Source organism: Anolis carolinensis, chromosome 4, assembly GCF_035594765.1.
Source record: "Anolis carolinensis isolate JA03-04 chromosome 4, rAnoCar3.1.pri, whole genome shotgun sequence".
Classification (NCBI taxonomy): domain Eukaryota; kingdom Metazoa; phylum Chordata; class Lepidosauria; order Squamata; family Dactyloidae; genus Anolis; species Anolis carolinensis.
Window position 1 is genome coordinate 199,642,762 of NC_085844.1, and position 25,547 is coordinate 199,668,308.

Here is a 25,547-nt window from a genome sequence, read left to right on the forward strand (position 1 = left end):
ACAATCATCTATCCCAAAGACTGGCCAGTTAAAGCTGAGAAATGCATAGCCTCAAAATAAACTGAAGATCACAGGTTCCTCACACCTGATTCTGAATTTATATCAACATTTAAGTAGGACTTTGTGTACAGATTAAAAAACAGGATGTAGATAGGTAAAGCATCTCTTAATACTCTAAAATCTGAAATGTTTTGCTGTCAGGCACCTGCTTCTGCCGTCAAGGTAGCGGATGTGGCATCCCAGACCACTCATTTACAGGGCAGAAGGAGGTGGTTGATTAGCTCCCCGAAAAAGGGAAAGAGGCTGGAGAGAGATGCAAGGATTTGTGAAATGGTGTGGATTTGCACCCCAAACAGTATACTTCGATTACTGCTATTTCACAGATCCTCCGCCCCTCTCCAGCCTTGCATCTCATACACAACAGAAGTAACAAATGAGCAAGGCACAAAAATATTTAAAACTATTGTGCATAAAATTATCTTCGAGCTACTGATATATGTCATATATGAAATATAAATGAAATTAATGTTTAGACTTGGATCCCATCTCCAAATTATCTTATTATGTACAGATATGCAAAAATATGTATTTCAAAATTCAAAACATTTCTGCTCCCAAGCTTTTCAGATAAGGAATACTCAACCTACATTTGGAATATGGAAACTGTGCTTCCTGAAAACTTCAGCTTGTTGAGTAAAGTTACTGTATCATCTTTTCGTGACTGTGATGTCATGTTCAGGATTATGGAAAATAATGTTTGCTGAATACTCAGTCTTATTTGTTCTTCTGAGAGTCTATGCCCACCCAGAGGGAAATTTTGCCTTTGCTCTCACCCATTGGGTTTCCATGGCCTAGAAGTGATCCAAAACCAGGTCTCTGGAGATGTAACTCAATGCTCAAATCACTGCACCATGTTGGCTCTCTCATTGGGTGCATTCCCTCTCAATGGGACTTACCCCAATATATCACGCTGTCAGTCACTTCAGAAGAGGTTTTACAAAACAATATGAGTAGTATGAAAGTGTCCCAAACATAGTTTCACTTGAACAAAACAATTTCCTATGATATAATCAGCACAAAAAAATGGCCTGCAAATTTCCAGTTTGATAGAAAGGGGTAAAAATGTATGCACAGGATCTCAAAGGAACATGCCTTATTCCAGCTTTCAACAACTAATGATCTCCATATGTACTGGGCAACAAATCCCTTGGACACGTTGGCTGAAAATGATAGGATTTATAGAACAGTTCAGATGGAGGGCAGTTGTTTGGGAAAGCCTGTCCAATTCCCGGGGCTGTGGCGCAGACGGGAGAGCAAACCAGCTGCAATTAACTGCAATAAATCACTCTGACCAGGAGGTCATGAGTTCGAGGCCCGCTCGGAGCTATGTTGTTTGTCTTTGTCCTATGTTAAAAGGCATTGAATGTTTGCCTATATGTGTAATGTGATCCGCCCTGAGTCCCCTTCGGGGTGAGAAGAGCGGAATATAAATGCTGTAAATAAATAAATAAATAAATAATTCTGTATCTGATCTCTCCACTCAAGAGATGTCTGCTTTCTGAAGAGACTGAATTAGAAAAGCCAATGAATGATGTCTCTCTGAAAATACAAAAAACTCAGCTGTAAGATAAGGGTGCTTCCATGTGAGACTTACTGTGTAATTACCCCGCCTCGTTCACTGAATGCTACAAGGATCTAAATAATGGTATTGTTCACATATTTCTCTTCATTTTCCCACCATTTCTTCCAGATTTTCTTCTCATCCATTTACACACACACAAGCCATTACAGAGGGATCAGTGTTTTAGATTGGTATCTTTAGAACTCCTGGTTTTGGGGGAAAGGCAGATTACACAAAAATTGAAAAAAAATCTGTTCCTGGTTTGAAAGTGTTATTTCCTGTTTAATTATGTGATACCTACTTGAAAGTAGTTCTTATACTCCAGAAACTTTGTTTTTGTGACTGCCACATACTATGTTGAATTAGTTGAGACTATCAGATATTTGTTGAAAAACTGTCGCCATATGTGCTGCAGAATGTCCCGTGAAAACAATATTTTTGCAGTTTAATAAACATTCCCCTTGTTTTTATGATAGAACCAATTAGAAAATGATAATTATAACCCAGGGACAAAATAGTGTTTCATAGTGTTATAAATAAGGATAACAACAGCAATAACAACAAGATTCTCCATCTGGAGCCCCATCCGTCTGTAGTACTGTTAGAACCCAGAGGTTTCTTGAAGCTCAAAGAGCTACATGTAAGGAAAAAAACCTTACAGCAATTGTCCTAGCAAAACTGATACCTATAGTGGGCTCTTAGTATTCACTGAAGTTTAATTCTACTGAATACTAAAGTCCCGTTATAGACAATGGCTTAATATAGGATGTCCCTAACATAAAGTGACAACAGTTGCTCAACTGAATTTTATGATGTACCCCAAAGTGCTGAAATATTGCCCAATAGTTGAATAACTGCCCACCTACCAAGGCCAAAATAAGAGACGCGGCATGTAGAAAAATTACAGACACATTAATGCAATTTCTGAAAAAAGTGCAAACATTTGAGACACTACAACGGTATAAAATAGTTGCACATCAGGATACCTGTCACAGGCCAATCCATTGATGGCTACACTAAAAAGTGAGAATATAATTGGATACATCAGAGAAGCTGCCTCACACCCATCAACTATCTCAGCTTGGTATAGAAAATTGCAATTATTTCTTGATCATTCTACGTTTTCATTTGCACATTAATTGTTTCCTCCTCTCACTTTTTCCTTTCTCCTATAACTGTGCTTACTGCAACTGTGGCTAACTGAGTTCAAAGTGCTAAAGTAGTTTGCATTCAATTATTTATTTATTTATTTATTTACAGTATTTATATTCCGCTCTTCTCACCCCGAAGGGGACTCAGGGCAGATCACATTATACACACATAGGGCAAACATTCAATGCCCATAAACACATCAAACAGAGACCGAGACAGACAGACGCAGAGGCAAGTTAACCTTCTCCTGAGGGGATGTTCGATTCTGGCCACAGGGGGGAGCAGCTGCTTCATCATCCACTCTGACGGCACTTCCTCATTCCAGGTCATTCCCCACTTTTTTTTATAAGTGGTACCTTATTTCCTACTTGATAGATGCAACTATCTTTCGGGTTGCTAGGTCAGCAACGAGCAGGGGCTATTTTTTATTTTTAATTGACGAGTGCTCACCCCGCCATGGGCTGGCCTCGAACTCATGACCTCATGGTCAGAGTGATTTATTGCAGCTGCTTAACAGCCTGCGCCACAGCCCGGCCCCGAGTATGGGGGTGAAGAGAGAAGGAGAAAGAACCTTACAATTTCCACTAGGCTTAGGCAAAACCAAAATGCTACAGCTTCTCCAAGCTTGTGTGTTCTTCCTCATTAATATTTGTTGCCATCTTGACTGTACGCTGCTATTGCTTAGCCACACGTATCCAAGTTGTCCTTTGTGAAAAGTTGGACAGTATGCTTCCTCCTGCCCATCACTTTGCTCCCACAGCCCTCTTTCACATGTCCATCTCAGAAATCACAGAACTTGCCTGCAAGCCCCAAGATCTGGGGCACTGGAAGAAAAAGAGGTCCTATGTTCATAAGTAACTGCGAAGGAACCCTCTTCATCTACTTTTATCTCTGATTTCCCCAGGTAGGATTTCTGTCCTTGAGAAAAGGAGAGGGTAGAAGCAACTACAATTTCTGAAGTGTTCGTGCTGAATGAACAAAAACACTTATTGAGGCTTGTCCGAGCATTTGATCTGAACACTGGGGTGGGCGGATTAGATTCTATTTCTGTATAAGCCAGAGAGGTCTTCCATGTTATACTATATTTAATTGTTTGTTTTTATGTGCCTTTAAGTCATTTCTGCCTTATGGCCGCCCAAAGGCAAGCTGAAAGGGTGTGATTTGTCCAAAATCACCCAGTGGATTTCCATGGCCAAGGAGCAATTTGAACTCTGGTCTCCCAGTATCCTAATTCAACACTCATATTGCTATATTATGCTTGATCTAACATTTAATTATATTGGAAATATTTCTGTACAACCACTCTGAAATCACCAAGGAAGTACACACAAATTGTAAGGATAAAAATCAAAATATCTGTAGCAGCTGTCATGAGGGGCATTACTGGTTGTGCAGAGAGCACAGTCCAAACAAGAGAATAGGGAATAACACCTATGTTTAAAGAAAAAAAAACATTTTTACAGCATTCTCTAAAAATGTGAATTGATTCTGTTTCTTTTTCCTAAGATAAATTCATGACAGTAGAAATAAGGGGAGCAGAAAAATGTCAACGTATTTACCCAATTAACAGTCCAAAGCACTGAGATCCTGGTGGATAGGCGTAGGATATTCTAATGAAGCAATATGAACCTTTGGGAGGAACTGTATAAAACTGTATAAGATAAAGTTTTTATAACCTATTATTCACTATTTTGGATGCTTCAATCCTGGGATGAGAAATCAAATCGTATAGTTAATGTAGCTCAAATACATCCACCTTTTCTGAGAATTTTGACCATGATTTCTTTGTGACAAAAAGGGCACCCTATTGCAATCTTGGTTACTTTTTGTTTTAAAAAAGGCACTTGTGAAATTAAAGTACATACTCTTTTAAAACTGGCTAATTTCTGATCCTTCGTGACACTTTGCAATTATATCTGAAATATATCCTTGGGTTCCTCCAGGGTTCAAGATATACATTCTTAAATGATATGTAAAACCATAAACTGACTTTCTGATGGGAGTGCTCTGGCCATTTTAGGCTTTAAAGAGGCCTTTAATCTTCAAGGCACATAATGAATGCTGTGAGCTTCCAGCCGTTCTTTTTAGTGACAGCTGTGGCTGTGGATTTTCTTTGGTAAACCTCAGGCCCTTGGAAATACCATCTTGGACATCCCAAATATTAGTAGGCACCAGTTAATTTAGTCCCCAGCTGCCGCTTGCTTGACATTAATAGCTGTCGGCCAGTCTCTCAGGTGCTTTCATTCCCCAGTCATCCCTGGTCTCCAAGGAGAGGAGAGATTGTAGGGAAGCTTTTCTGGTGGGACAGAACACCTATTCTTCTCCTCGTTCTGTCCCCACTGAGAGCTCATTGTTTACCATGACTACACACATTCTTGAGTCTCTGATGAGACCCTTGTTACCGCTTCTATTAAGAGGGAGGGAAAACAGGACATGCCAATGAAGGAGAGGAACTCCTGGAAACACAAGTAGTGCAGCGAAAGTCCACACTATGCTGCCCTCCTGAGTTCTTGCTCAGGCAGTAGAGAGAAAAACATGGCAATGAGGCAATCGGTATTGAACAGGAAAGGAGTTAGTAAGGTAATGCTTGGAGGTAGTGAGTTAAGCAAATGCACTCTTAAACAGCCCACACTAAAATAAAAAAGGAGGAGTGAGAGGGGGAGAGAGCAAGCTTTTTGCTTACACTCCATATCAGTATCTCCAGAGTCGGTATTTCTTATCATACAGTGATGATTCATTTATGTATCCGTCTTAGTTCAGCAGCAAAGTTAGCTATCTATTCCTGCTGCCTCATCACACTTGTGCTACCAAAACTAGTAACTCTGAAACTTTTCTAGGTTCACAATAATCCTTAAAGGCTTTTAAAGTGCCTACAAGAGTTTCTGCACACTAGCAATCTGTATACTAGTTATCTTTATATAAAATATAATGTGCCTATCTTATCTCATCCCTATGTCATTTGGGGTTCTGTTGGACCTCTCACACAGTGGCAGTACTAGGATTGGTGTCACCCAGCGTGGTAACACATGGTGTCACCCTCATGACATCCTCCTGCACCAGGCCATAATTTATTTATTTCCAGAATTTATACCCCGCCCTTCTCACCCGGGGGGACTCAGGGCGGCTTACACAGTTGGCAACATTTAATGCCAAGAACATAATAATAAAACAAAAAACAGTACATATAATCAATTAAAACTATAAAAATACATCATTAAAATACATTATAAAAATTAAAACATAAGTAAAACATAATGCCAGAAAATTTGACAAAAGCAGTGGCAAATTGGGTAATAATGTAATAACGAAAGCTCTAATGGAGTGCATGCACATGAAAAAGTTCAAAAAGTAAATCAGCATAGGGTTTTAGCCTTGTAGGCATACTGATACAGTATGTGCAAGTGGAGCTTAACAAAATGATTCTGTAGGTATTTTTATTTTTAAAAATACATTTCTGCTGAAACACTGCACAAAACATTGTATAGAAAATTATTTTTCTGTCAAATCTGATGGTGTCATCTGGTGTGGTTCTCACCCCCCTCCCCAGTAACGCTACCACTTTCACAAATTTGGCTTCTTCCCCTTCCCCTTCCCCTTCCCCTTCCCCTTCCCCTTCCCCTTCCCCTTCCCCTTCCCCTTCCTCTTCTTCTTCTTCTTCTTCTTCTTCTTCTTGTTATGTACCTTCAAATAATTTCTAACTCATGGTTAAGGTGAACATAACACAGAGGCTTCTTGGAAGATTTGTCCAGAGACCTTTGCCTTCCTCTGAGGCTGAGCCAGTGTGACTTTCCCAAGGTCACCCAGTGGGTTTCCAGGGCTAAGCAAGGATTCAGACCACAGTCTTCAGAACACCAGTCCAATAACCAAACCACTATGTTACACTGGATCTCATGGGCCTATCCTCCCTCATCTTTACATCTGCAATTTTTCCTAACTGCCTATTTAGTGTTCACCTACATCCTAATCTCACCCTCACACACAAATGTAATCCTCATGAGGTTACATCCCAGAACATATTAATGTTCCCCACAATTTCACTTTTTCTTGGGTGCTGAGAGACAAAATGCAAAAAAAAATGATATGGGAAAGAACCTTCTGAATGTTTGCATGGTGCATTACTCTCACTGGTAAACTGCTCCAGACAATGTTTTTGCCAGCTAAAATTAGAGAACAGGGATCCCAGTCTGGTGGGGATATTTGATTCCTGGCACCTTAGAAATGAAATGATACAGGAAAAAATATATTCAGGATGAAGGGATAGAGAGAGAAAATATCTATGCAGCAAAAAAAGTCAGTTTATTTTAAATGCTCATCAGGCTTACACTTAGGGGTGACTAGTGAAACTGCATAAAGTATAAGGTGTGGAGGGGAATTTAGCAAGTTATCCTGAACAAGACCTATGAGACTTCTTTCTGACCATGTTTTGTTCTGAACATTGTGGCACAGGAAGTAAATGTAGAAAATGGTTAGGGAAATGCCTATTAACACCATTAGTTTCAGTAAACCAGATGCACATTAAACTTAGGCTGTTGCCTTGGACAAATTCCCCAACATTTCAAAGATGAGACCTGGGACATGTGTGGCTAAACAGCAGCAGAATATAGCCAAGATGGCAAAAGACATTGATGTAGAAGAACACATAATCTAGGAGAAACTCTTTCAATGTTCCTTTTGCCTGATCCTACTGGGAAGAACAAGATTCCACCCACTACTTTCTCCTCCTCCCTGCTGAGCTCATTGAATGCAAGCTGCTTAGGCACTTTGAACTGAGTTTCCAGCAATTGTTTTAAGCTGAGGGTAGAAGTGGAGGACATGAGATTGGGACAGTTGGAGGGTACGCCTTGTGCCAAGTTGGAACACCAATGAAAACATGTCAGAATTTGTTTACTCATTGGCAGCAACCGGTCTGAGTTTCAGATTTGGGCATCTCTGTGTTCCACCTGAAGACCAAACACAGGACCTTCAGAATACAAGGCATGCAGTCTATCACTGTGAACCTGTTTTCACATGTAATAATTAAGCTATCATAGGACTATAGAATTATTCGCATAGAATAATTAAGCCATCATAGAACATAGAATTATTCATATAGAATAATTAAGCCATACACAGAACCTAGCATTTAGACAATAGCAATGCTCTTGTCTACCTTGATGAAAGAAAAACTTTATCTACTGAACCACTATGCAATTCTGAATCAACAGAGTACAGCAGTATAATGGACAGATTTTGCCATCGTAAGTCTGAATTGAATTTTGCTGTGAATTGTTACAGGCAGAAAACCTGCCTGGATTGTTTTTTTCTATTTTTGGAGGAGGAATGCCAGCTTTTTAACTGACAAAGCTCAAATATTCAGTGACAAGTGATGAAGCTTGAAAACTCCATGTGTCACATTCATAGCAGAGAGACAAGATGTGAACAGGTAGAGTTTTATACATTGAGAACTGATATCATTAACTACAGGCATTACTTTCGAACCAACTAAATTGTGGGAGACATGTAAGTGATAGAGTGATAGAACCAGTGAAAAACACACAGAAGCTGAAAAAAATCAGAGCCCTTTCACACTACATATAGCACTATGGTTCTACTTTGATTGCCTTGTCTATATCTTACGGAACCCTGGAATATTTAATGTGATGAGACACAGCACTCTCTGAGAAAGAATTTGAAATGCCCTTCAAACTGCAAATACCTTGATTTCATATGATGAAATCATGGTAGTTAGTGGAATCATAGTGAATCATAGTGCTATAATTGTGTAGTGTGAAAAGGCTCCAAGTATCACCCTGGACAATCACAATGTCTTTGTAATATTCTAGTTTTTATTTATTTTTTAACATATATACTGAGTAGACACTAGAGGAACACAGGAAGTGTTATGCCCAAAACAGCTGTTATCTTTTTTTCCACCACAATTGTTTACAATTAAGACAAGAAGAGGGCTGTTGCACTTTCACCTTCTGTAGAAGACTGAATTCCAGCAAGTGTAACTCTTTTTATACAGCTATTAAAGTTACGAATAAAAGGAGCCCCGGTGGCGAAGTGCGTTAATGCACTGAGCTGGAGACCGAAAGGTCCCAGGTTCAAGCCCTGGGAGCGGCGGGAGTGGCCGCTGTTAGCTCCAGCTCCTGCCAACCTAGCAGTTCGAAAACATGCAAATGTGAATAGATCAATAGGTACCGCTTTGGTGGGAAGGTAACGGCACTCCATGCAGTCATGCCGGCCACATGACCTTGGAGGTGTCTACGGACAACACTGGCTCTTCAGCTTAGAAATGGAGATGAGCACCAACCCCCAGAGTCAGACATGACTGGACTTAACATCAGGGGAAAACCTTTAACCTTTACTAAAGTTACAATAACTTTGTTCTATTTTTCGCATGGCTGAATGCCCCAGAAAGCGCAGCCACTGTCCTGGTGGGAACACTGAACTGCCTTAAGGTGTACACACTAGAAAAGATGATAATAACTCAAAACATGGAGGGCTGAAGGTTAAGAGGAAGACTGCATGACAGATGGATAGACTCAATCAAGGAAGCCACAGTCTTGAGCCTGCAAGACATGAGCACAGCTATTGAGGATAAGGTGACTTAGAGATTTCTCATCCATAGGGTCACCATAAGCTGAAGTCGATCTAAAGACAACTAACAACAACCAACATACATTATGGTATATAAAACTCAGTCTTACAACATTATGCTGCTACTCCCTACCCCACAGTATCTGTTTAATGGTGGGATACTAATGGCAGGGTAATAATAATAATAATAATAATAATAATAATAATAATAATAATAACAAACACAACAAAACACTGCATGGAAAGTTCCTTGACAAAATTGAAGGAAAAGCTGATAAAGAGAAGACCTGGCTCTGACTCACAAATGGGACCCTGAAGAAGGAGACAGAAGGCCTGATCCTTGCAGCCCAGGAGCAAGCCATCAGAACAAATGCAATCAAGGCCAAGATCGAAAAATCAGCTGATGACCCAAAGTGCAGACTGTGCAAGGAAACCGATGAAACCATTGATCATATCCTCAGCTGCTGTAAGAAAATTGCACAGACAGACTACAAACAGAGGCACAACTATGTGGCCCAAATGATTCATTGGAACCTATGCCTCAAGTATCACCTCCCTGCAGTTAAGAACTGGTGGGATCACAAACCTGCAAAGGTTGTGGAAAATGAACACGCAAAGATACTGTGGGACTTCCGAATCCAGACTGACAAAGTTCTGGAACACAACACACCAGACATCACAGTTGTGGAAAAGAACAAAGTTTGGATCATTGATGTTGCCATCCCAGGTGACAGTCGCATTGAAGAAAAACAACAGGAAAAACTCAGCCGCTATCAGGACCTCAAGATTGAACTTCAAAGACTCTGGCAGAAACCAGTGCAGGTGGTCCCAGTGGTGATGGGCACACTGGGTGCCGTGCCAAAAGATCTCAGCCGGCATTTGGAAACAATAGACATTGACAAAATTACGATCTGCCAACTGCAAAAGGCCACCTTACTGGGATCTGCACGCATCATCCGAAAATACATCACACAGTCCTAGACACTTGGGAAGTGTTCGACTTGTGATTTTGTGAAACGAAATCCAGCATATCTATCTTGTTTGCTGTGTCATACAACGTCGTTGTGTCAATAATAATAATAATAATAATAATCGCACAGACAGACTACAAACAGAGGCACAACTATGTGGCCCAAATGATTCATTGGAACTTATGCCTCAAGTACCACCTCCCAGCAGCAAAGAACTGGTGGGATCACAAACCTGCAAAAGTATTGGAAAATGAGCACGCAAAGATACTGTGGGACTTCCGAATCCAGATTGACAAAGTTCTGGAACACAACATCATCATCTTCATCATCTTTATTTTTATATCCCGCCCCATCTCCCCGAAGGGACTCGGGGCGGCTCACAACAGGGACAAGCCCGAAACAACAACACAACATATTTGACAAAAACTTAAAACATTCCAACAATACACAAAATAAAATAATGGACAATACATTAAAATCCAAGCAGATAAAATCAGAGTAATTAAAAGCAAACCAGCAGGGACAGGTTTCATAAAGTGCTGTGTCATGGAAATAAGTAACAGTGATAAAGTGCCATACGCTTTTAAAACAGAAAGAAGTATTCTAATGGGCCTATTGGGCCTATTCATTCAGCTCTATTTGGCCTATTCATTCAAACGCACTCTGGAACAAGCATGTTTTCAATTCCCGGCAGAAAATGGGCAGGGAAGGAGCTAACCTGATCTCCTTAGGGAGAGAGTTCCAGAGCCGGGGGGCCACTGCCGAGAAGGCCCTCTCTACTGGCTCATCTTCCTCCAGGAGGAAAGACCAGCAACTCTGCACTGTTCATTCTCCTTTTATGAGGGAGGAACTTAGGCTTGCCATGAAAACTCAGCAACAAGGAGGGAAATAAACCCAACACACCAGACATCACAGTTGTGGAAAAGAAAAAGGTTTGGATCATTGATGTTGCCATCCCAGGTGACAGTCGCATAGATGAAAAACAACAGGAAAAACTCAGCCGCTATCAGGACCTCAAGATTGAACTTCAAAGGCTCTGGCAGAAACCAGTGCAGGTGGTCCCGGTGGTGATGGGCACACTGGGTGCCGTGCCAAAAGATCTCAGCCGGCATTTGGAAACAATAGACATTGACAAAATCACCGCTTGCCAACTGCAAAAGGCCACCCTACTGGGATCTGCACACATCATCAGAAAATACATCAAACAGTCCTAGACACTTGGGAAGTGTTCGACTTGTGGTTTTGCGAAACGAAATCCAGCATATCTATCTTGTTTGCTGTGCCATACAACGTCGTTGTGTTGATAATAATAATAATAATAATAATAATAATAATAATATCTCAGCCGGCATTTGGAAACAATAGACATTGACAAAATTACGATCTGCTAACTGCAAAAGGCCATCCTACTGGGATCTGCGTGCATCATCCAAAAATACATCACACAGTCCTAGACACTTGGGAAGTGTTCGACTTATGATTTTGTGATATGAAATCCAGCATATCTATCTTGTTTGCTGTGTCATACAATGTTGTTGTGTCAATATATAGTAATAATAGTAATAATAATAATAAATCTTTATTTATATCCCTCTTTTCTCCCTTATGGGACCCAAAGCGGTTTACAGTTCCCTGTCAACCATCAATACCTGACTGCTCAATTTTTTTACTGACACGCTAACCCTAATTGTCATTGTTATTGTTGTTGCTCTTATTTGCCAATTTCATTGTTGAAATAAAGATGTAGTTCTCCTTGGGACAGAAGCCAATATTTTCTTCTTCTTATGAAACTCAGTAGACTGTCACATGTATTAATAATGCTGTATAAATATTGAATAAACAAATACATTTTGCATGAGAGCAGCAAGACATGTAAAATAAGTAGTGGAATTCAATGAAATTTTGACACCTTGGAAGTTAGTTCCCTTGTGACATTAAAAGTAAGAACAAAGGTAAAGAAAAAGGTTAATTGTTCTGTTCATTATGATATTCCCATTATGGCTGTCAAAGTAAAAGGTAGAATGTGCTCCTGTGCAGATGTCCTTTCTCCAATTTTCAGTCTGGCAATTTGACATTTACATCAACAAAACAACCATTATTATTATTATTATTATTATTATTATTATTATTATTATTATTATTATTATTATTATTTTGCGTTATTGTACCCATGTTATTAAAAGGTTTACCTAGTGCCTACTAGAAAATCAGGTTTTCCAATTTTTTCTAAAATAATTCTACATAGGAATTATAAATATGAAAATGATTGCACTAGAACCAATTTCAGCAATGTTCAAAATTAAATCCCTATCATCACCATATGATTGCTTAGACATTCTCCCTTTGAAATTCCCTTGTCCAAGAACATTTGCCTTAAGGATGTTAGAAGAATCTATCTAGGGTTTTTTTTAATTCTCAAAAGCCTCATAGATATGAAAAGATGCAGAAGAGATCTATAAGCAAGATGCTGGCCCATGTTTTGCCAAACTTCTCTAGAAATTTATTTGCACATCAAATCCTTGTGTAAATGACATGACATCTACCCAATGACTTTTGAATTGTAAATAATGATGATGATGATGATGATGATGATGATGATGATGATGATGATGATAATAATAAATGGTATTCCATGGTCAACAGCAAGTAACAAATTTAATAAAAATCCAAACAATTTCACCAAGCACACACCTTCTGGTGTAAATTATACATTTCACCCAATTTCTCTATTACAGCAGTACTAGAACTGGGCTACTATGTGTTAATTTGTTCTCATTTTAGTCAGATGTGTTTAAAAGAAATGTTGCTAAATTTGAAGTGCCTGCCCAAGGTGTTACTACTACAGTCTTTTGCCAAGTGGTTTCTAATTCCACATGTTCATACTCTTTATTTGATAGCAAATTCACAGAAAACGGCACCAAGCTTGATTATAAATTCCCCCAAGATTTAGCCATATGAAAAGGCAAGCATAGAAAAACATCCCTTTTTGGTTACCTGCATGAACCACAGAACACATCTCTGAGAATACAGACATTTCTGGCATATTCTCTTTTTGTCCCTGACGTTTGTCCAACGTAGTGGACCTGGCTGTACATTGAAATATTAATTCCATTTTCATTGTCCAAAGAACTCAGGGCTGCATTACGGCCCATACCTGTATTCTCTTTTATCCTCAAAAGAGATATATAGATTGGGCTTTTGATATAGATTGGACTAACACTATACAGTTGGCACACCATTTCCACAGAGTTGGCACACCATTTCCACCTATGGAGCCATTCATGGCTCAAAAATATTTAATAAAAAATTCCAATTTTGCTATTTTATATAAGGGGCATCATTTTATTATGCCATTATATATAATGGAACTTGAGCATCCATGGATTAAGGTGTCCATGAGGAGTCCTGGAATCATACCCTTGCAGATACCATGGATTCACTATATGAAATTGTTTTCATTGACACTAAACTCACTAAACTACACACATGTATAGGATTGGCCTGCAAGATTACCCAATTGGCTTCACAGCTAAGTAGAGACAGGAAGCTGGATTTCATTACCATAACCACTATACCACATCTTCAGTGCTTCAGCCCAATGTGCAATATCATTTGTGAGCTCTCTGCACAGCTGTCCAGCCTTTGCTCATGCATTTCATTGTCTTATGGCCTCACCATGTATAGTTGTCTGTGTTTTTACCCATCTACCTTGTCTACATAGCTACCATAATTATTTGTCATTAACCATGTTAGATTGGGCTAATGAGAATTATAAGAAAAACCCAAACTATCTAAAACATCTGGAAGATGCCCTTCTGCCGAACGCTACAGACAGTGTCACAAAATCCTCTGATTCTGTTGAAAGAGCTAATCTTCTGGGAATTATAATTCATGTAATTGTCTCCTCAAAAGAGGTATCAATACCCTGATGATGACAACGACAATGATGATGGTTTTACCTTAGTCACACCATCTCTGGTTTTCAAGATATAAAAGCACCCTGACCTGTTTCCTGCCAATTCAAAGCAGCCGTGGCGACAACAGAAGGAGCAGCAGACCCGGGATGCTCTTGTGTCTTTTAGCACTGCTTTGTCTCTTAGACATTTCATCTCCTGCAGCACTGACTGTAATTAAATCTAGTCTGTGAGTTAGGAAATGCAATACCAGATGATACAACCAGTGGGGAATTCACCTAGATCTGCGGGAACAGCACAAAAGAGCCCTAATGAGTAATGGACTCAGATACCGAGAATGACAACAATGAGCTACTGAAGATTTTAAGCTCCTTAAAAGTGGGAAGGAGAGGGGAGTCAGAGGAGGCTGCCTCACACAAATCTTTGTGCGAAGGAAAGCATCCCCTTTGGATTAGCGCCCCAAGCAATCAACTGGTGGGCTGGCTGGAAGAGCAGACCACCAACACAATGGAGCCAAGCGACCGGCACTGAATGAAAGGGCTGCCTCCCCAGCAGACACCGACACTGGCTCTGACGTTGACATTGTCAGGGTGGCTTGGGAGCAGGATGTTACTCAAAAATTAGAAGTGGAAGGAGGTGGTAGTCACCCACAGGGCTCTGTGGCACCAGAAAAGCCATTTATCGGATTTTATTCTATCCTTTCTCCTCGGCCCTCAGGGCAGCACACAGGCATGAAATTCCCACCGTCTCTCCATCCCCTCCCGGACTCCAAATTATCTTCAGGAAAGCCCCATGAAATAGATTATACTTAGAGAGAGAACAGCCTAAAGCTGCTATTGACTTTGAGGCCATATGGACTTGGACATTCACCAGCCCAATTGTAAGTGAATTCTCCAGCCACTATCATACCTAGTCTATTTATAAAAGTGTCCTCTAGGACATGTGGAAACATGTTTTGGAGTCTTCCTTGGCCTTTCTAGGATTCTTTTGAGTTTTTTTTGTGGGGGAAATGTTTTCCAAGATTTAGCAAAATGCCATTCTGATCCTACAGAATTCTTGCAGGGCTTCAAACATTTGTCATTTGGGGCTATTCAGAGAAATTTGTTTTGTTTTTTAAAGCTACTTACTCCAGGTGGAGCCTGTGATAGCGCAGCGGGTTAAACCACTGAGCTGCTGAACTTGCTGACCAAAAGGTTGGTGGTTCAAATCTGGGCAGTGGGGTGAATTTCCAATGTTAGCCCCAGCTTCTGCCAACCTAGCAGTTTGAAAACATGCAAATGTGAGTAGATCAATAGGTACCGCTTCTGCGGGAAGGTAACGGCGCTCCATTCAGTCATGCCAGTCAGATGACCTTGGAGGCGTCTATAGACAATGCTGACTCTTTGGCTTAGAAATGGAGATGAGCACCACCCCCCAGAGTTGGACATGACTAGACTAAATGTCAAGGGGAAACCTTTACCTTTTAATCCAGGTAGGCTTTGCAGCCCTGGGACCACATAAAGTCTGCAGGTGGCATTTGTCCTTGCCTGATATAGAACTTGGGTAATTATTTTTTCAAGAATATATTCTTATAGTTCTAATGTCCTGAAGAAGAGTTTCCATTATAATCCTTAAAAAGCAACTCTGCTGTCAAGTGTTCAAAAGTAATTAAATGCATTACTTAAAAAAATAAAAAAATAAACCTGGAAATCTGTGTAAAAGATTGTCCCAGTCTGAGATCTGAGGCCTTATGCATGAGATCTTTGAACCACACATGAGACCCTTGGCATCTAAGTATGCACAAAGTACTGCTCAAACTAAACTATTTCACAATACATCCAAGTATTGCATAAACGGCACAAAGCATGTTGTTCGAAATAAAACATGAAGTCTAATAAATGATATGCAGAAATAAAGTTGTTGGAAAGCAGGGCTGAACTCCAGGCCAGGGTCTGAGATCTGAGAACAGCAACAAACAAGCTACAAGCCACTAACCCATAGTACAAATTGGAAATCACAGTCTCTTTGCCTCACATCCATAATAGAATTTGCAACATCATTTCTTTTACTATTGTACAAACCAGTTCATCTTCCTCTTTTCAGTAAGGTCGCCCCTATGTAACTACATACAGTAACTAAAATGTATTGCATTACAAAGTTAGGAACGATGTCCCTCATTGTTTTATAAATGTGATGTGGCAGATATATTCATTATAAAAAAATCGTCATCTAAGTTTAAGGAGACTGTCTAGATTTTCCACTATCAATCACATATAATTACTTTCTGCTGATTACTTAGGAACAATCCAAAGCATTTCGCTACCTGGAGCAAAGAACAATTGAATCTCTACTATACCTGGAGGTATAGTCTACCTTAGGAGGCATAGGGCAAGCTATTTGGCACGTAGCTCTTTCTTTTGACAATTCGTAGCACATACAGCCTGAGCCAACTGGCTTCTTTTGTCTGAGAGAATAGGGCCAGTTCTGGTTTGCTACATCTCTGGAAGGGAAGAATAGCAGAGTGCTACTAAACACGTTTATTGTCAAAGTGATAAAAATGGTAAATGATTATTTTCACCTCCTAATTTTCACATAGGAAACAATTTACCTCAAATGTCTCCCCAGTGAAAATCCCTACAATTATTATTACATCACGTAAATTTCATTACTAAATTAATATCTTCTCTACTACAGCAACTGTTGTGTAAAGGCTGTTTCAGTACTTGTATCACAGAGGGGGCAGACTGTCCTCAGGGTGCACCTCCACTGTAGAATTTATGCAGTTTGACACCACATTAACTGCAATGGCTCAATGCTATGAAATCATGGGAGTTCTAGTTTTACAAGGTCTTTAGCCTTCTCTGCTGGTGCCTCAGCAAACTACAAACCCCAAATTGAATTAATTTTATAATGTAGATGAACCATCAATTCCACATGCTTAGGACACTACAGAGGGAACATGCTTGGCTAGGATGCCAAGAGTGAGATTTATGGAGGTATTCCCTCCTCTCCTTATTGCATAATTGAAGCACTCATTATATAATGTCATTCACAGAGGCCATAAAATAATACAGTCATAACTCTATTAAAACAGCCTCTGAGAATGAAGCTTCACTTCACTTCATTTTCCATGCTTGGCCATCCCCTCTTTTCTCCTTGTCCTCTGGCTAGCCTAAAAGTTTTTAGCAACATTAGCATTAGGAACGAAGGCTAGAGAAACACAAAAGCATGTCTGCAATAAAACAATGCAATAATGCTAAAAGCAGTGGCTCTCGACCTGTGGGTCCCCAGGTCTTTGGGCCTACAACGCCCACAAATCCCAGCCAGTTTACCAGCTGTTAAGATTTCTGGGAGTTGAAGGCCAAACATCTGGGGACCCACAAGTTGAGAACCACTGTCTTAAAGGAAGAAAGAACAGGTTTGTAATCTTGCTGATCCACCTGTGGCCATGTGTGCTTCATTGCAATATATGAGAGAAACAGCAGCTGTTTTGGAATCCCTTACAAGAATAATAAAACTGAGAGAGAAGGACAGCATCCGGGTCTGAACCAGTAAGGAGGGGCTGAGTCCTTAGGAAACATAGCTCTAAAACTGGAGTTTATACATTGAGCTGCATCTCAGTTAATAAAGTACCGTAGGTATATTCTTGGGTATTACTTCTTTAACAGAGGTTTTGGTGCCAGAGGCAAAAATAGCATGGAGAGAATAGGGATTGGTTCCTACATCATAGAAAAGTAAGAGCAACTTGAACATGCTTCAGTGGATTTTTAATTTGGAATTTAAGATATGCACATGTGAAATGAAAGGAGGTCAGGTAAGCAAAAACATTTGGAATCTTCTATGAACTACTTCAAGGGGCGTATTTTATTTTCACCAACCTCCACTCTTCTAATAATTTCAATTTTAATGGCCAAATGTATAGATCTGTCCCTTTTTAACAGGCTGGGGTTCTTCATACACCCTAGGGTCAGGGGTGGGCAACATGTAACCCATGGGCCCTCCCCATGTCCTTTTTCAATCATTTTGTATTTCTCCCCATCCCCAATGCCTCCCTGGGCTTTTGGAAAGATGGCTACAAATGACTGAAAAAATGTATTGAGTAAGCTTCCCACAACCCAGCACATTCCAGATGCTTTGACTACAACTCCCATCACCTACACTGTTGCCAATGCATGAGGAGGTTGATGGTTTTTGTAATCCAAAATATGTCATGAAGCTGCAGCGGATCCTCTGGCACAGCAAGCTAAAATTATTAAACATTTGGAGAAAGTTGCGTTTTGGGACCAAATCTCCCAGAATTCCTTAAACAGCATGTACAAGGTAAAGGTAAATATAGAATTATAGGGGGTGGAGCTCCTAAAATACAAACCCAGGTTCTCTTATCATCTGCATGCCCTTCAAGGAGAAGTACAGTTAGCAGCAGGGGTTTGGTTTGATGATCCCTGGAATCTGTAGACATTTGTCCCATTATATACAATGGTGTAGTTAAATTCTGCTCTTAGATATTATGGCAAAATCAAGCTTTGCTTTTTGTATTTGGTTGAATTCATGGATACAGAATCCATGGATATGACAGTACTTCCAATGAATTTACTGCTTTCTTATAAAAACAGATAGAAAGGCTGCTTTGCCAACACCATATGTATTGTATTTCTTAATATACTGAGCTCAGAAAGTTTGGGGATTTTCCTCTGCAGTTCTCAGACTTTCAGCTAACTTAGAACAATAAGGAAAATAAATACCCTGATGTAAATCTCAAAGGATGGTTCTAATTTGTTTATTGTATATTGTCCTGAATCCTGTTTTTAGCCCTAAGAACAACAGATCAATTAAATCAATGGAATTTACCAGTGTGTCAACTCACTATTCAACAAATGATTGGCTGGCTATCTGTTGGGTATGCTTTAAAAGTGTGTTCCTCTATGGCAGGGGGGTGGCCCTTGTGGTCTCTTCCAGCTATGTTATTCTATGATTCTGTATTTGATTTGGGACTTACAGAGCTGCTGTCTGAAAGGCAGACTGCGGTTGGAGCTGGGATTCCAGATTAGATTGGCTAGAGACCTTCTCAGAAGTCAGGCCAACTTGAACTGCTTTTGAGTGTTTTCCTAAACCACACTGAACAAAAAGAAAAGGGTTTAGCTTCCCAGTACTAAAGCAAAAACTGGTTCACTTCCCACAAAATTGATTCAGTCTAGCATGACAATTCATTTTGCGAACAGCTGGCTTTCTGGTGAACTGTGGCCCTAAATGCACTGTGCACACATACACTTAGCCCATTAGAAAGTTTTCAATAAGGAGAAAAAATTATGACAAAGGGAAGAGATGGAAGCAGGCAGGATCTTCTAAATTCTGTCTTCTGGGAATTTCCCTGAAGATTCCACCCGCCTGCTGATATTTCACCAGCACTGGCTCGAGAAGAATTAGCCAAGGCAGCTGCTGGAATGATGGGTTAAAATGATACTAGATAGGTTTCATTTTGCTCCATTTCACTTGATTTGAGCTTTTGCTGGACTCTCCCCCTTCCTCCTCTGTTCTCAGTGCTGCTGTTTAACATGGCAATTCTCCCAGGGAAGGGAAAGCCTCTGTGCTTTTTCCTCTGTGTGCACACAGATGCCAGACAAGTGGAAAAGCTTTGTCTATCCAGTCAGTCCCATAGCTAAAGTTGTCCAGGCAGGCGGGAACTGATAATATTACAGGAAGGGGTATGTACAGCTGCACACAATCTATGCAAGCTTACTGAGAAGTCCTTCTAAGATTTAAGTATGAAGTTTACTCCCAAGTAACTCTGTATTGAGTTATAGCACAGTAACAGTAGACTCTTATAACAGTCTAGCCAGATGTTCTGATGAATTTAGCTAGGCTTATTTCCAAGTAAAAGTGCAGAGGACTTAAAGTCTAATCAGATAATAGGATGTGTTCCTTTAATAATGTTCATAGACAGCTTTGCTACCCTATATAAATCTTCAAAGCAGGTTTTTAAAAAGGTTTAACAGGTTAAACAATTTTAACTTACAATGTTGCATTAATGCAGTCGAACACCACTTGAACTACCATGGCTCAATGCTATGGAATCACAGGAGTTCTAGTTTTATGAGGGTCTTTAGCCTTTTGTGCCCAAGAGTGCTGGTGTCTCACCAAACTATACCTCCCAGGGGTTCATTGCATTGAACAATGGCAGTTAGGGTGGTATCAAACTGCATTAATTCTACAGTGGAAATGCACCCTAAGTCAACTTACTCAGATGCATGGTGTGCAGAAGAAAGCCACCATTAAAATAACCTTCCTCAACCTAGTGCTCTACAGATGTATTGAACTAGAAGTCCCATCATCCTCAAGCAGAATACCCATGTTGGAGGGCACAAGGTGGGTTCTTGCTAGGCTTTAGCAAGATAACACAGCACAAGAGCAGTAGCAGATCACTGCTTTCATTGCCAGAGTCTCGAGCCCAACAAATTGAATGCCTTTGCTGTACAGGATTTACTCATTTACACTGAGGAAGTGGAACACTGCAAAGGTCATATTCCAGTATATTTTTTCATTATATGTGTATAGCTAGAGTGTGCCTACCTCATGCCTCTTCTGGACCCATCATCCTGTTTTGTATCTTGTGTAGGATATTGATGCAGGAAATCTGGGGACAAACTGCCTGAAAGGAGGAATTATTCTCTACTTAAAGAATCATTCCAGAGATGATTTTCAGTACACTGGCATCAGTCTACACACACAAGGATATGAAAGTGTATGTTACTGCCTGAGGAAACAAGTTTAAGCTTACTGATGTTTCTGAAGACCTTTGAAGTTGATGAGCCGACAGGAAGCACAAGGTACCATTGCTATAGAAACTGATCTTAAAAGATGTAGACTCTCTGATATTCACAATTATTGTCCTCTAGCTCCTTGCTTCCCAAAACCGAGTCAAAACTAATTTAAAGAATGTATAAACTGCACCTCCCTTTTTGCCTCTGTAGAAGACCAATTAATACAATAAAGATGATGAACTGAGAACATGTAGTGAGTGTAGACATAAGAGGACAAGGGACGCCAAAAATGCACAAGAAAAAGTACAGCTACACAGGCAGGCAGAAAAGCTTCTGCAGCTTTTTATCCTGAAGTTACAACAGTTTATTTGAATTTATTAAAGGTTATTTTAGAACATGAAGTACATGACAACCTTGAGTAGCCTAACACTTCAAGGAAATATTGTAATCCATGCTGAGACTATCAGCTTTTTGACTTTTTATTTTTTTGCAGCCTTGTTTGTGATAAGAGACTTAAGTTTCACATGAATTCAAACCTAGAATTCCATAATCTCTCAAATATCTGGTATCATTGTGTGTTGAAACTTGTAAAACACCAAGCTTGGGTTTTATTTTGGATTACAATTCAGCTACAGGACCCTGAGATGTGTAGTCCATAAAGTAAGTCGTCCAAACTGGGTAACAGCAGTGGGGATTTAACCCAGCAACAGATGAAGCCCAGACTCTGACTAAGACCCTGTGAAAGTGGAAAACCATAAATAAAAAACACTTTGAACACAAGAAAACAGTTTTTTAGGGATCTTGAGACCCTCCAGTGCAACCTAGTGGTCATGTTCTGTCACATGTTAAAAATAGTGTTAGAGGACGGACAAGTGCCTAGAGAAGTATTCTATCTAGGTTCTCTAGTGCAACTCTGGTTAATTCCTGGCAGAGGTTGGTTGATCATGGAACCACACTGGAGAATTTAGAGATTCCTAGAAATAACATATTAGTCAAATCGGTGAAGAATCAAATTCACAAAAAGGTAAAAAGAATGATATACAGTGACCTTTGTTGTCCTCTGGGGCTTGGTCCCAGGACACGGACACACCCACACCCCACCGATAACACCACCTGTGGATGCTCAGGTCTCGCTATATACAATGGAATAGTAAAATGGCATCACTTATATAAAATAGCAAATTCAAGGTTTACTTTTGGGATTTTTGTTTAGTATTTTCAAGCCATTAATGGTTGCATCCCCAGATTCAGAATCTATGGATACAAAGTACTAGCTATGTATTCAGAGCAACTCTTCAAGAACAAATCAACTAATTCAAAAGGAAGGCAAACACTGTTTCCATCATTTTTCTCACGTTCATTTTCTTTTTAAAGCAAGTATAGGAAACCTGCTTACAGAAGTCTCCAAAGGCAAGGCATAATTTGAACAAGTTTCAGGTGTAGCATTGCCAGGTGACATGCACTACGTTAATTGGTTATGCAGAGAATTTCACCAGCTGCAGCTTGTGCAATTAACTCACATCTACTGGAATTTTCTCTTCTAAAAATTGTTAGAGGTACTGGAACCTCAAAAAGTAATGGCAATATTATTGGTATTTCATCCAGGCTGCACAACCACAACCAGATCTTAGGCAAGTTACTTTCTTTTACCACCAATCCCAGAATTCCCCCAGACAGGAAAATCTGAAGAGACATTAAAATGAATAATCATGATGTATAGTCTGCTTTGCATGCAGCAACAACAGGGAAGAATATCTCCCCATAAACGAAAATGTTTCCTTGTATCAGTTTCGATACTAGCTTTCTGAATTGGGATTTGTAATAACAGCAGCTGCCAATTAAGTTTAGAGATGAGGAGCAATGATGGATGAATAAAGATATGCTTACTTTTTGATGATTGACTGCACAAAACCATCAAGGAAGGCCAGATTTATTCAGGAAGTAATGTTAGGATATATATGAACCTACATTTCATTTCTATCAATTCTATCAGCCATTAGTTTCTCACTAAAATATCCAGGAATTGTAGTCTAGTGAGAATAAGAATATCTGCCAAAGATTCCTAGCTAGCCCAACCCCAACATCATTTTTAAGTCTTCTTAGCAAGGAAAAAACACCATGAACTGTGTTTAATACTTTTAAATGCTTTTAAAGACTTCCCATCTTTCTCACACCTAAAGCTTTTTCCCACAATTGAAAGAGTGCGGCTCAATTATATGTTGCTACACGTAGCCTGATAGCCATCTCCCTTTCATTGCCTATAAATGTACTGCAACTGTACATGTGTCTTTGTTATCAACAGAGCTTGGAATGTTACCTTTTTTGTGGATGACAGCTCCCAGAATCCACCCGCCAGCACCAGCTTTCACAGAAAGGCAAAGGATTGCTTGCAAAGTGTCCGTACTGTTCAAATGAATGTTATTACAAAGTAGAGTTTCAAGTGGAAGGAGCTGTGGAAGGAATGGGGAGGAGAGTGCTTATGCATTTGGTGCATTTACGCCTCATCAAAACAAGCGAGGAAACACAGATGTGCACAAAATGGTCATGTCGTCATTTATAGTTCGAGGTCAGGGGTGATAATTGCATAGCTCTCCAAATGCTATTGGACTTCAACTCTCATTAGCCCTCATCTCTGGCAATGCTGATTACGGCTCATAGCAGATGCAGTTCAATGTAATCACCATTCACCTCATCTCAACAATGGGTACATATGACATATTGCACATGATAATGACATTAACTCTGGCTGTTCAATTTGCAGGAAATAGTTTCCACACATAATCATAAATTTCATGGTTAGTCCCAAGTACAGTAGCTCCATTGGATCAACTGGTTTTACCCATGTGTGACTTCCTTTTCAACAATTGATTTAATAGGTCTTCTTTAGCTGGACCTGACCAACAGGATCCTGACCATAAAAATGGAATGCAAATAATGTTAGAACAAGATAATATCTCCACAACAATGGACAAAGAGAATATCCCTGCAAAGGAATCTTTCTCTGCCATATGTGACACATCTATGATAAATATGCATTCATTTTACTTAAGACTCTGGGAAGACCAATTTATGTTCTAGAACATGTCACCATTTGGGAATTCAGCAAAAGATGCATGACCTCTACTTATGAAATGAAGTGATGAGGTATAGATTGTACTTCAACAGTTGTCTATATATATCACACACTATTGAACACATACCTATATTATTAATGCTAGTGATTCTTTCTACAATGAGCTATAAACCATTAGTAAATGAGTACTACTTCACAGACTAATGTGATATTTTAATTACATTTGTAAATGTTGTTGAACCATAGGAAGAATACTGTCTTCCCCTCAGATTTGAGAAGGTGTTCCTATAATAAAGTCATATCAGAAGAACAGTGTGATGTATAAATTTATATCTTCAGCTACATTAACTTCTATGGAACAACTACATTTCTCTTCACCTCAGCTTAAAACTCTCTGGACTTTACTTATTAGACAGTCCAATGTTTTTACGTGTATTATCTCAATAGGATGTGATGCACTCCTATCATTTTGCACTATGGTTCACAAACATCTTTTTAAAAGAACCTAAGATCTATAATAAAAGCAGGCATGGATTTATAGAAATAATACCGAGGATTTTTTGTTCCAGATTGTACTGCATGTGGTTGGTCATTCAGGAGAAAGTTACATTTTTAGGTTAGAACCTCCAGAATCCTGGAATGCTTGCTAGGGAATTTTGAGAACCATGGCATCCAAAAAGTCATATCCCCAAGCAATGTGTTGTGCAGTCTTTCTTTGCTGATAATAACACTCTTTCTTGGTGCTGCTTTGTCCTACTCTGCAAAGCTAGAGCTAGTGTACTGGCTTTAACAGCAGAACATGCGAAAGTTTCCTTTTTGAACTATAGCTCTCAGAATCCCCTGGCCAACTTATAGTGACCATAATGGCTAAAGAATTCTTGGAATTATAATGCAAGAAGTAACTTTCTAGTTTTGTTCAGTATTTCTTCTACGTGATCCAAATTTGGAATGAAGTATAACATCACAAATGGTTATTTCAATTCTGTAGCACTAGTTCATCTGTGGCATCAGAGAAGCTCCTTGTTTTGCAAATCTGAACAGTGTTCCTTGTTATGTTTAGGTTCATAGTGCTGATCTATGCTTCTATCTATCTCCTATTATAACCTTGGTTTCTGAAAAGCACAGATTATTAAGTTTATGCCTGTTAACACAAGAGAGAAACTGAGTATTTCACATCAGACTCCCACAGCCCAACAATGTACTGTATAGGTAACAAATGCTCTTTGTACCGCTGGCAGAGCAATACATTATTCTCCATTCAGGAGGTGTGCCAGAGCTGTCTGCAATCTGTAGCAACCAGCAGTTTCTCCATATTGGAAAAATATTAAGACAGAAACAAAGGGAGCGCAGACACCTTCCCAGCAGAACTGTGTCTGCTTCGAAATTCCCATGTCTCCTCGCTAGCTCACTTTCAGTAGCCAAATTCCATTAGCCAATAGGGTGGAGGAACAAATCAGTTTTTTCCACTTTTATTGAGCAAGATGACCCCAAATGCCC

At 39.7% G+C, this 25,547-nt stretch overlaps 2 long non-coding RNA genes across 8 annotated transcripts in view; one reads left to right on the plus strand and one right to left on the minus strand.

The window, feature by feature from the left end:
* The window catches only part of blacat1 (BLACAT1 overlapping LEMD1 locus), a 103,703-nt gene that overhangs the window by 40,767 nt on the left and 37,389 nt on the right, over positions 1–25,547 (minus strand). For 4 of the 7 annotated variants that reach the window (XR_010005495.1, XR_010005494.1, XR_010005496.1 and 1 more), the window contains exon 2: positions 23,295–23,427. The exons of the other annotated variants lie outside the window; for them this stretch is intronic. This is a non-coding gene — a long non-coding RNA (BLACAT1 overlapping LEMD1 locus). The remainder of the gene's footprint in view (positions 1–23,294; positions 23,428–25,547) is intronic. 7 annotated transcript variants of the gene reach the window in all.
* Positions 17,665–24,357, plus strand: LOC103279612 (uncharacterized). Its single transcript, XR_506890.2, has 3 exons — positions 17,665–18,033; positions 20,833–21,043; positions 23,280–24,357. It is a non-coding gene; the product is annotated as an uncharacterized LOC103279612 (long non-coding RNA).